We start from the raw sequence: 11,344 nt of genomic DNA on the forward strand, positions 1-11,344 counted from the left end.
GAGGCAGGCCTGTTTGGCGGGCCTTGGCCATAGGTCAGTTTAACCCTCCTTAAGGGTTTCCTAAGGAGCAGAGCTTAGTGTTGTTGGGTCTATTAAGTAAAGAGGTAGACCATGGGTAAAGCTGAAGAAGCCAGGTGGTCAACATTTTATCTGCACTGCTGCTTGCTCTCATCTAAAAAAAATTGCAAATATTTTTTTGTTTCTGTCTCCATACTGAAGTCCCCTGTGTAAGATTCCTTTTTCACCTCTGCACACAAAGTTTAGGGATTAAGGAAAGAACAAGCAGAATAGGTGCACCTTAGTTTGTTACTCTGTGCCCAATCAGTACATTGTGCATCTACTCACATTTAAAACAACGTTCTGGAGAGGAGTAAAGCAAATGTGTATTAAGCTAGACAACAAAACACAAATATACAGAAATCCAATGAGAAATCCAATTCCTTCTGAATACATTAAAATTGGAAGTGCAAGTTATTGATGCACTAATTGCTCAGTTATTGATGTGTCCCTTTTTTTACATTTGCAGAGGGGAACCTTTAGTCAATGTGGCGTGAACAATGAGTGTGCTTTCTGTGTGTTCATGTGTGGAAGGGTGGGGGTGGGTGGGGGAGGCAGGGTGGAGTAAATACATAATTAGCAGATAAACTGCTAAACACGTGTCATGACACTAACAGTAAAACATTACACCTGGAAATATAATTATCAAGCAAAAGCTATTCTAAAACTAATTTTATTTAATACACAAGCTTATATAATGATATGTTAAAGAAATGTACATGTATAATCAGTCAGATGCCCTAACAGACCAACTAATTTGCCTTATGAAGAATATAATTATACACCTCTTATAAAATGACTCCTTATACAGGTCATTTGTGCCTACTTGACACATGCGTTATCTTTTTTTCTCATCTCTTCATATCTCTTCTTCATAAGTTTGCAAAGTGATTCTTACAAAATGGCCATTAAAAATGAATACCTTAATTGATTTCATAATGTTTTGTTTAGCTGCAGTGGTCCCCCTGCAATTGCAGCCACTTCCAGAATGAATAGGCGTGCTTTGATAGTGACATGATTGTTATGGTTGATGACACTCATGACTTAATGTCTTCCAGTTGGCCTCATGCCTGTCTTCCAGATGGCACTGTGCCTGGCAGCTCAGAGAACCGGTGTTCCTTTTTTTTTCTTTGTTTACATTTACATTAAAATTCATGTTGTTCCTGAAATATGTGTTTTACCATCATTCAGTCAGAATCGCTTATCGGTTGGATATTACTGACACCATGCCTTTGGGTTCTTTTTTATATATATATATCTCACATTCCTCAGCTATCGCACAAATATTTTATCAAAAGCTTGACTGCATCAAATTCCTTTTCCTCATCTCAAAGCACTCTAAGGTGGTGGGGAATAGGGAACTTGTGCAGAGATTTTGCACAACTGGAGGATGTGAGTCTTCTCGGACTGCTGCGCGTCTCAACAAAGTTCACTACCTGAGCTGCAAAATGGATAAATTAGAACTGCTGAATACAAGAAGGATGGACATTTCCTGCACCTCAGCGCTTTTTTACTGAAAAACTTGGTTATCATCTGCCATCCCAGATGGTGGGGTAGACCCACAAGACTACAAGCTGATTCAGGCGGATTGCGATACATAAGTCAGCACAAAATCAAAGGAAGGAACAAGGGGTTAGCTCCACCAGTGTGTTCAAATGTTTGTCACATAAGAGACCTGGTCTGCTGCTGTAAAAATCAAGCAGATTCTTTGTCACATCCACAATTAAGGTCTTGGCCTCTGTAAGGACTGAATTCTACTATAAAAATGACAAGGAGTTGGGCAGATAATAGAACAGAATCAGGCTTTGTGATGTCAGGATATTCAGGGAGTGTGAGTCTGGGGAAGTGAAATCTTTTTTGGCTATTAAAACTCACCCTGTCAACATCGCTGCCCTGTGACAGCACTGTGGTGTTGAATAAGAATCCCTGTAGAAACTTTTTTTTTACATTTGTCTGCTGAACAACCATTATAACTTTTTTTTTTTTGCTGCAAAAAGCTTCTTGTTCAAATAGACAAACCAATAAAACACAAAGCCTTGTGAAAGCGATCCGAAGCAACAGATACTGCAAGGAAACATACTTCCAAATGTGATCAAGGCGCCCACTGTCAACTGGGAAGATAACTTTAACTCTACCAGTGAAACAGCACTCAGCACAGAGCCTCATGCGGCGTTCCTGCACAGAGAAAAAAAACTGAAGGCAGCCTGTTCCACAGTACGGAGGTGGACCTTCAAAAGCCAGTCTCAAACTTCCTGATGGGTCTGCTATCTGCTGTTTCTTGTGAAGAATTTGCAACAAAGAATGCATACAAAAATGCTTAGCGATGGAGTTTAGGACCAACAAAAGTCACAACACCTCCTGGCCAAAACCCAGCTTATTAAAACCAACAGCAGGGCAAGACCAGAATATGCTGTAGAGTCAGTGTTTCCTGAGACACACTCAGCAAGGCCATTATGCTACCACCAACTCTGCTGGAGAAGCTCACCCAAGCATACCCCCTCACCTGCCAATGACCTCTATAGATAAGAGAGGTGCAAAGAGAAGAAGGAAAGTGGTTCTCACTCATGCCCACTGAGTCCTCAGGGAGTCTGGTGTCACTTGTTCAAGTTTCACTAAAAATGTATTGTAGAAGTGATTGATATTCGACTACATGACTGCTTGACCTGTAGGTGAAAAATGTTTCTAACCAGGAATTGCTGTTTAAAAGAGAGAGTAAAAAAGAAGCAGTGGTAGCTCTAAAAATATCTATTAAACCTTTAAATGCTTTTTGAATAAAAAATAATAGCATTCATAAAAATCTAGTGGTTTGCTAAAAATGATAGAGACAAAAAAGACTCAGAGTTCAACCTTGGATGCCGGACAGAGGGTGGTATCCTCACAACATGGCTACTACATGTTCCTTCATTTCTTCTACTGTGAAGGATAGTGAACCCCCACATTCCTCTTTGCAACCATCTACAATCCTCCATCTATCCTTCTCCCTCTCCAGCACCACTTCTCCCAGAAGGCTCAGTGCCCGGTGCTCTCTTGCTCTGCTCCTTTACACAGAGGATAAGGTGAGAGACTTCACTAGCAGCTAAACATCACTCAATCCAAACGTTCTGATTGAGTCTCACACGGAGCCCTCACACAGTGGGCCACCCAGCTGACCTAACAGTTCAAGAGAACATTTCAACTTCTGCAGTGCGTGTCTACAATCACCACCACCAGCCTGTGTCAAATTGTTGTTCCCAGGGAAACAATTCTCTGCCTTAATGAGGGCCAGGGTTGCTGAACCCAGTCATAACAATGACCTCTGAATAGCTGGTAACATCCTTAGCTTACATGACAGACCCACTCCTACACCAACAGGAGGACAATGCAGAAATATCTCTACCGACTGAGGGGGATCCTGTTCGTTCACTCTGACTGCGAGACCATCATTCCCTGCTGTAAAACTGTCCTGTGTGTGTTTTGCCAAAAAAGTTTTTGCACCACAGGCAGTTGTCGAAACTGTCTTCAGGAGAGCTGACATTTTACAGTGGGAGAAAGGAAAAACAGAAGGTTAACTGGTGAATTCTAATGTGTTTTCTTAACAGTGTGAACAAAAAGTTGCTATGCACAATGCAGGCATATTAAATAAACCTCAACAGCTGTGTGTTTGAAAGAAATGCAAAACATATGTTAGACAGTACAGGACTGTGATTAATGCATAAAGATAATAATAATACAAAGTATGTTATCTGCATCATCACATACTTAGAAGTAAAAACATAAACAAGAACTTTGCTAAATACTTAGTACACAATGATACATTAAAAAATGTCAGTTGAAAATAAAATAACATTACAATTGTGGTGCGGAGCATGTGTGCCTGTTCCGGTTGCCATAGAGACAGACTACCTACTGACTGAGTCAAGTCAGTGACTGACTGGGTGACATTTGCTCTTTAAGTTGGCTGCTCCACAGGTCCATCAGAAATGACTCAGAATTAACTGAAGCATAATTGTAAATGACTAATATGTGAAGGAGCGAGAGCTGTGCAGGAAATAAAACACACAACATATTTAGTATATAAGAATGTTATATATGATTTGGTACTAATTACACGTATGGCAGTAGAGCTGCAGTACAAGCAGCCAGAACACTGCAGAACCTGGATTTCCACCTGTTACCAGGTACAAATCAGCTCCATGAATTTCTGATGCAGGATGTGCTCTCTCCTCTTACATTGCTAGAGTGTGGAAAAGATAACGTATGATTTAATGATTTTCTCAACTGATGTGATTTGATGTATTGGCTGACTCTGCGCCTTTAGCTAGTATAACAGGTAAAATCCATTACCCTCCCACCAGCATGATTTATGATGGGTAGTATCACAGCTATGGGTCTCCTTACACAGCTGATCTACCAACAGAATTTACTGCAAAATATTAGGCTGCACACTCCCACAGCCTGCCAGACCCTGGCCACTGGTAATGAGAAAGCAATGGCCTTTGGTTATAGGAACACTTGCTGAGGGCACGAGCATCTGATTTAGATATAAGTAGGCTGAGCCACACACACACAACAAAAAACACTGATGGTGGGGTCAATCTGATCACACACACTAAAAAAACGAAATCCCATTAAATGCACGGAGATCAAAGAAGCTGCATTCATACATTATCAGTCTTCAAACAGCCAGGTCAGTATAATTAAAATTCCTTGCTTGGTTTGTATGCGACTAAAACCAGAGTTTAGTTTCTTTACAGGGCTTTTGTACTGGTTTGTAAAGACTCACTCTCTGAAGCAGACATACCTGTTTGAGCAGAGGGGAAAAATCCTTGTGTGCCTTTTTACAATTTGATCAGTTTACCATGCACTTAGCCTTCTTACAGGAACTCAGTCACATGACACAATGTATGCAGTTGTGCAGTATTCATTGAGACTGAACTGTCTGCTCTGTACCAGGAGAAGAGACAGACAGCTGGATAGACAGGCAGACAGATAGATATTCTGTGTGTCTGAGGAGTTTAAGTGGGTTATAGGCCTGTTTTGTTCCGCTCTGTTTTGACGGCCTTGTAGCCTACAGTATGTGTGGGAACTTAGACCGACATCACTAGAGCAGACTATTAAAATGTGCCTGGTGGTCGGTGGAGTGGCGAGAAACAACACCCCAGACTCTCACTGGAGCAGGAGATATTAGCCGTGCGGATGCACTGTTGAAATTTTTTTTCTTCCCTCCCTCTCTCTTAAATGATAAGGTCTCGCCACAGGCAAACTGCCCCCCCCCCCAAAAAAAAAAAAAAACTGACGGTCTATACGTCTGAATAATTTGCTCAAAGAAAATTGTTACTCGTGCGTCAACAGCGCCAAAATGAAGATCCACTAATACAAGGCAATTAGTATGATATTTTGCAGCTAGTATGAAATAAATGGCGAGAGAGCTGTGATATAAGTAGATCACATTTTCTGCTTCACAGCATCAGAATGGTCCAATAAAATGCAATTAACCGTTCGCAGGATCAGATTGAAGCGCATGGACTCATATTTTCGCTCAAGTGCGATGATACGCAGACTTAATGACTTCATGCCATCACTAAGGGAGGCAAGAACTCACTCGGATGTGTTTTAATTGCGATGCATCTCCTAATCAATCATGCAGCGGCTTCTTATTGAGGGTGACATATCTACACACTGTTGCCTTTCCACACACAGCCCAACCTGTATGATGCTGTGCTCGTCAATTATAAAGTGCACCGCAGACAACTTGTTGTATAATTTTTGTTTTCTTTGCGCCACGGCCTGCGTTAATAGACAGCATAAGTCGAGCATAATTCCTAAAGAAACTTCCTTCACACTGCTAAAACAATCAAAGCAACTTTCTCGGTTAATTCTGCGGTCATTTTCAGTACCTGAGCCAGAGACTTCTATGTGAGCGCTTGTCGCGTTTGCCAAATCTGTCCGCAGCTGATACGTCCACCGCCGGTGCTCCCAGAGGCAGGTGTCTAACCCTCAAACCTCCGTCACAGTGCTGACATCAAAATCAGCGGCCACAAGATCCATTCACAGTATTTGGAACTTTCCGCATCAAAATGCAGGGATCCTTACGTCCACGCAGTCGTCCGGCTTCTTTTTTCCTGCAAAGAGCAGACGCAGCTTTCTGTCCGTGGGAATATAATGACAACTTATGATCAGTTTGGGTTCGATTGGTCTATTTTATGAGAGAGCAGGAATACGAAGAGTCTCATTTCCACACTGACACCCAACTGAGTGCCATATTCAATCCTCAATAACTGATTCCTGCCGAGATATGCACTCCTTGTCGCATCCCTATGGTCCAAGTTTCTCCAGCGCTTTTTCCCCGATGTACAAGTAGCTCAGAGCGCACTCTAAGGACGCACTGGATGTCTAAACGACAGCAGCAGAAATGTCATTTTCGTAAATTGCTAATCCCTAAACAAGAAGCCCATCTGAAGCATTTCCAGAGAGCAAGTGGTGAGATACAGTGGGTAGGTTAGTTGCTCCCCTCTCCCTCTCTCTCTCCCTCTCTCTACTCATCAGAGCGTGGGAGGAGGTGGGGCTCCCATCCACCGCAGCACACAGCAACTTCACACTCAACATCACATTATGCCAGGGCTGCCCACCAGGAAATTGTGCGATTCCTACAGTTTAAGAAGATCTTATCAAACTGGGTCCTCTTCAAACAGGAGGTGGAGGGGGAATGCACCTTGTTAAAACAGGCGCATCGTGCAATCACTCCGCTCTTTGTATTCTTTACTCCCAAACAATCGCTGCTTTTGTTGATATTAAACGCTCTGATTGCACAGCTTGTCTAAATTTGATGTAACAGGTAGCCTGCGCTGACAGTTTACTTGTTGATATGCATTACATGTAGCAAAATGAGTGGCCTAAAATGGAAGCCGTTTGGCCACAGTTTATTCATTTGGCGCCACCCTCAGGCGGTTAGAATAAAGAAGGGGCAGCTGTATCTGCTGAGGAAATTACAAAGATTGAATAGTGCTTGATGTTGGAGTAATGCACATTTTATTGGTGTCTTCCTTCCAGTGAAGACAGTGAGTATCAATTGCACTTGTTAAAATAATATGTTTTTGGAAGTTATGTCTGGCATCATCTGTTAAAACTCCAGCAGTGTAATTAAAAAAACAATGCTTTTGCTCAGGGCTATAAATCAGCACGGCTCAGCAGGGAGTGAAATCCATCCCACGCCACAGTTACTCTCTTTCTTTTCTTCCCAAACACTGATGCCAGTGATCATAATTGCTTAAGCATAAAGCAATGGACCAGGAGCAATGAGTCAAATGCGCAGGGTTCGTCACAAAGGAAAGCCTTCAGCAATGTCCTCTGGAGAAAACTTGATTTTCTATCTTCCCCAGCCATTCTGAAGCAAGAGTTTATCAGAGTGTTTCCAGTCTGTGATCCTTTACTCCTCCCCCATATCTCATTAGCTGCAAACACACAGCTGTTGGGTTACCTCTCCAGGGCTCCCATTAAGGGCTGCCACTCAGGCTTACAGTGTCCCTGAGCCAATCATATTAGAGCTCCCGCCTACACACTGCCACTGCTATGCTGCACTTCAACAGCCATACTAATAACATTTAAGTGTTTTCACAGGTGGCAGTGGCACACAAGTCGTCTGAAAGGAGGAAGACAGGAGAGGGATTGTCAGACGAACGCAAATAAAAAAGAGGACATGAAAATTATCAGGGACACGTGAGTCAATGTTACAACAGAGTGGCCATCCCAGCTGTGTCAAAATCATTATATTTCATTAAAAATGTTCAAAGCACCATTTGTGTGATTCAGATTTTTTGGCACTTTGATGATCTTTCACTGTCTAATTAAATATTTTGTCTCAAGCTGTTCAGCTGTTTTTATTTTTAATCACATACATCCAGGCAATGTTTCAAGATAATTGTGCTAAATGTTTTAGGATTATTTAAGGATCATCAGATATGTGGAATCGCACTCTTTCGATGAACCAAAGCAGCCATTATAGTTAGAATTCATCAGCCGTATTGACCATTTCAAATGAAACAGTGTGGGCTGAAAGTCACTGGATGTCTGTTTTAGTCAGTCTAAAGACTGCAGGCCTGTTTGATTCCCACTCACCTTTTCCTGGTGGCCATATTTGGATAAGAGAGAGGGAAAAATGAGGACAAGGCGAGGGTAATAGGTGCATCAGAAGAAAGTAAGAGAATGCCCTGAAACGCTCCCAAATTCCCAGAAAGCCCGCCATGCCGAATCTAGCCTGCACACTGTCTGCGCCCAGCGCCCTGAATATCACAGCCTCTATCTCATTTTTTCCCTCTAGTCCAGCCAACACATTCACCAAACATCAATTAATACTTTGGCAAGTTTGCTTGAAAATATGTTTTTTTGAGACTCCATTTTACTGACGTTGAAAACTTTGAAGCTCTGAGACTCCATAAGCAGCCAGAACGTTAGAATTCTAAGCTCATGGTTTCTTTGCTGCTGCAGCTACACTGTGAATGTGATCTGTATACATTTACATCTATTCTCTTATCACATACCACACCTGGAGCACCTTTTCCTCCACCCCGCACACACACGCTCACTTTCCCAGGAGGCAAATACAGAGAGAAGAGAAACAGAGACACTACAACACAAATGGACATCTAAAGCAAGGAAAAATGAGGTAAAAACACTGTCTGGTGTGCTTTGATGAGCAAATCCATGCTGAATGAAAATGGGCACCAAAAAAAAAAACTGCACAGCTTTCTGTAGTAAGTACAAATGTTCAAGGATGCTGCAACTCTAGTCACATTCCAGACTTTGACAGATGATTGAAAACACCCACTGTGACATCATGGGGTGTGGCCAGACATGCAACAACACTCAAGCCCACAGGCATCAGTACAGCAGCAGTTCTCTGCCAAATGTGATCTGGTACAGATTTACTCTTCAAATGTCACCACAATAATAAAAAAAAGGGTTAAGGTTAGGGTATTTTAGCTGTGGTGGAAAAAAAACATCTTTTATCTTCTTTATATTTTCTTTCTCCTTTTCTTCTTTTGCAGACACAAAAAAATATGTTGCAATCAAAACTGTAGCAAATCCACTTGTGGAGCAGGAGTTACAGATGGGTCATTGAAGAAGCAGTGATGTGAAAAAAAAAACCTTAAAAAAAAAAATTCTTGAACTGTTGAGCCCTGAGAAAAAAGCAACAAAGTGCCAGCAGGTTATGAAGAAAAATTCAAAAATCTGATTGTGTAGAGTTCTCATTTTCACTGAAATTATAAAATAAGTATTTGGGCATGTTTTGCTTAATAAATCATATTTTTTACACTGCTCAAAAAAATAAAGGGAACACCAAAATAACACATCCTAGATCTCGATGAATGAAATATTCCAGTTGAATTCGTTACATAGTGGAATACATTGATTACATAGAAAGGATCAATGTAAATCAAAATTATTAACCCATGGAGGTCTGGATTTGGAACCATACTCAAAATAAAAGTGAAAGATTACATTACAGGCCGACTTTAGTGGACTTTAGTGGAAATTCCTTAAGACAAGTCAAAATGAGGCTCAGTAGTGTGTGTGACCTCCCCTACAACACCTGGGCATGTTCCTGATGAGGCGGTGGATGTTCTCCTGAGGCATCTCCTCCCAGACCTGGATTAAAGCATCAGTCAGCTCCTGGACAGTCTGTGGTGCAACATTGGTGGATGGAACGAGACATGATGTCCCAAATGTGCTTTATTAAATTCAGGTCTGGGGAACGGGCAGGCCAGTCCATAGCATCAATGCCTTCATCATACAGGAACTGCTGACACACTTCAGCCACATGATGCCTAGCATTGTCATGCATCAGAAGCACCAGGGTCCACTGCACCAGCATATGGTCTCACAATGGGTCTGAGGATCTGCTGGATGCCTCCCCACACCATTACTGACCCACCGCCAAACAGGTCATGCTGGAGGATGTTGCAGGCAGCAGAACGTTCTCCACAGCGTCTCCAGACTCTATCACGTCTGTCACATGTGCTCTGTGTGAACCTGCTCTCATCCGTGAAGAGCACAGTGCGCCAATAGTAAATCTGCCAATCGGTGTTCTCTGGCAAATGCCAATCGCCCTGCACGGTGTTGGGCTGTAAGCACAAGCCACACTTGGGGCCCTCATACCACCCTCATGGTGTCTGTTTCTGACAGTTTGAGCAGAAGTACATATTAGTGTCCTGCTGGAGGTCATGTTGCAGGGCTCTGTCAGCACTCCACCTGTTTTTTCTTCCACAAAGGAGGTGGTAGTGGGTTGGTGCCCTCCTACAGCCCCCTCCATGTCTCCTGGTATCTCCTCTGGACCCTGTGCTGACAGACACAGCAAACCTTCTTGCCAAAGCGCTCATTGATGTGCCATCCTGGATGAGCTGCACTACCTGAGCAGCTTGTCGGTTGTAGACACCGTCTCATGCTACCTTTGAGAACCTGCAGAACCTCTCCTTTATAGGGCTTGTCACTGCCTCTCATTTCCACCTGTTGTCTGTTCCATTTGCACAACAGCAGCTGAAACTGATTCACAATCAGTGTTGATCCTAACTGGACAGGCTGATTTCACAGAAGTGTGATTGACTTGGAGTTACATTGTGTTCCCTTTATTTTTTGGAGCAGTGTAGTTGAAAATCACCAGCTCTTAGGGTGTCAAAACAGATTAGTAAGCAGGTTGAAATAATCAGCTGACAGTAATGGATAGATGGATGAAATATTTAGCCAAAAATAATACAAATCTCAGACAGTAATGAATAAATGGACATAGATGATATCTTGTGTTAGTTGTAAAAAAGCTAAAAGCATCAGATAAATGGTCAAAAATAGATACTAATATATGAAACCTAAATTGGTTGCTGTGCAGCAAGTATTGAACTCTTAGAAACCATCCATCATCCTCAATTTTAATTCCTATATTTAATTTCCATAATTATTTATCAGTACATCTTGAAATGTTATCAGTGGGGAAAAAAGCAACACTTGTTTTTATTCCACCCTGCAAAGTCTGGAATCATTTCTTATATCCTTTTTATGCCAACATTAGCATGCATTGTGACACACCAGAAAAGGGGAAAATTACCCTGTCTATCATGGTGTCATGTTTTCATTATCGGGGCTGGAGCCAATAAATACTGCAGAGTCATCTGACCAGAATGAACGCTGATTGTACGCTTTCCCGCTGATGACAAAAGCCAGATCTTAGACAGTTTATCTCATGTAAAAGAAACTAAAAGTGCTATTTTTGTTGTTGTTGTTGTTGTTTTCCACATTCTGTGGTTTCTAAATCATTTAA

Source organism: Parambassis ranga, chromosome 14 (assembly GCF_900634625.1).
Source record: "Parambassis ranga chromosome 14, fParRan2.1, whole genome shotgun sequence".
Lineage (NCBI taxonomy): Eukaryota > Metazoa > Chordata > Actinopteri > Ambassidae > Parambassis > Parambassis ranga.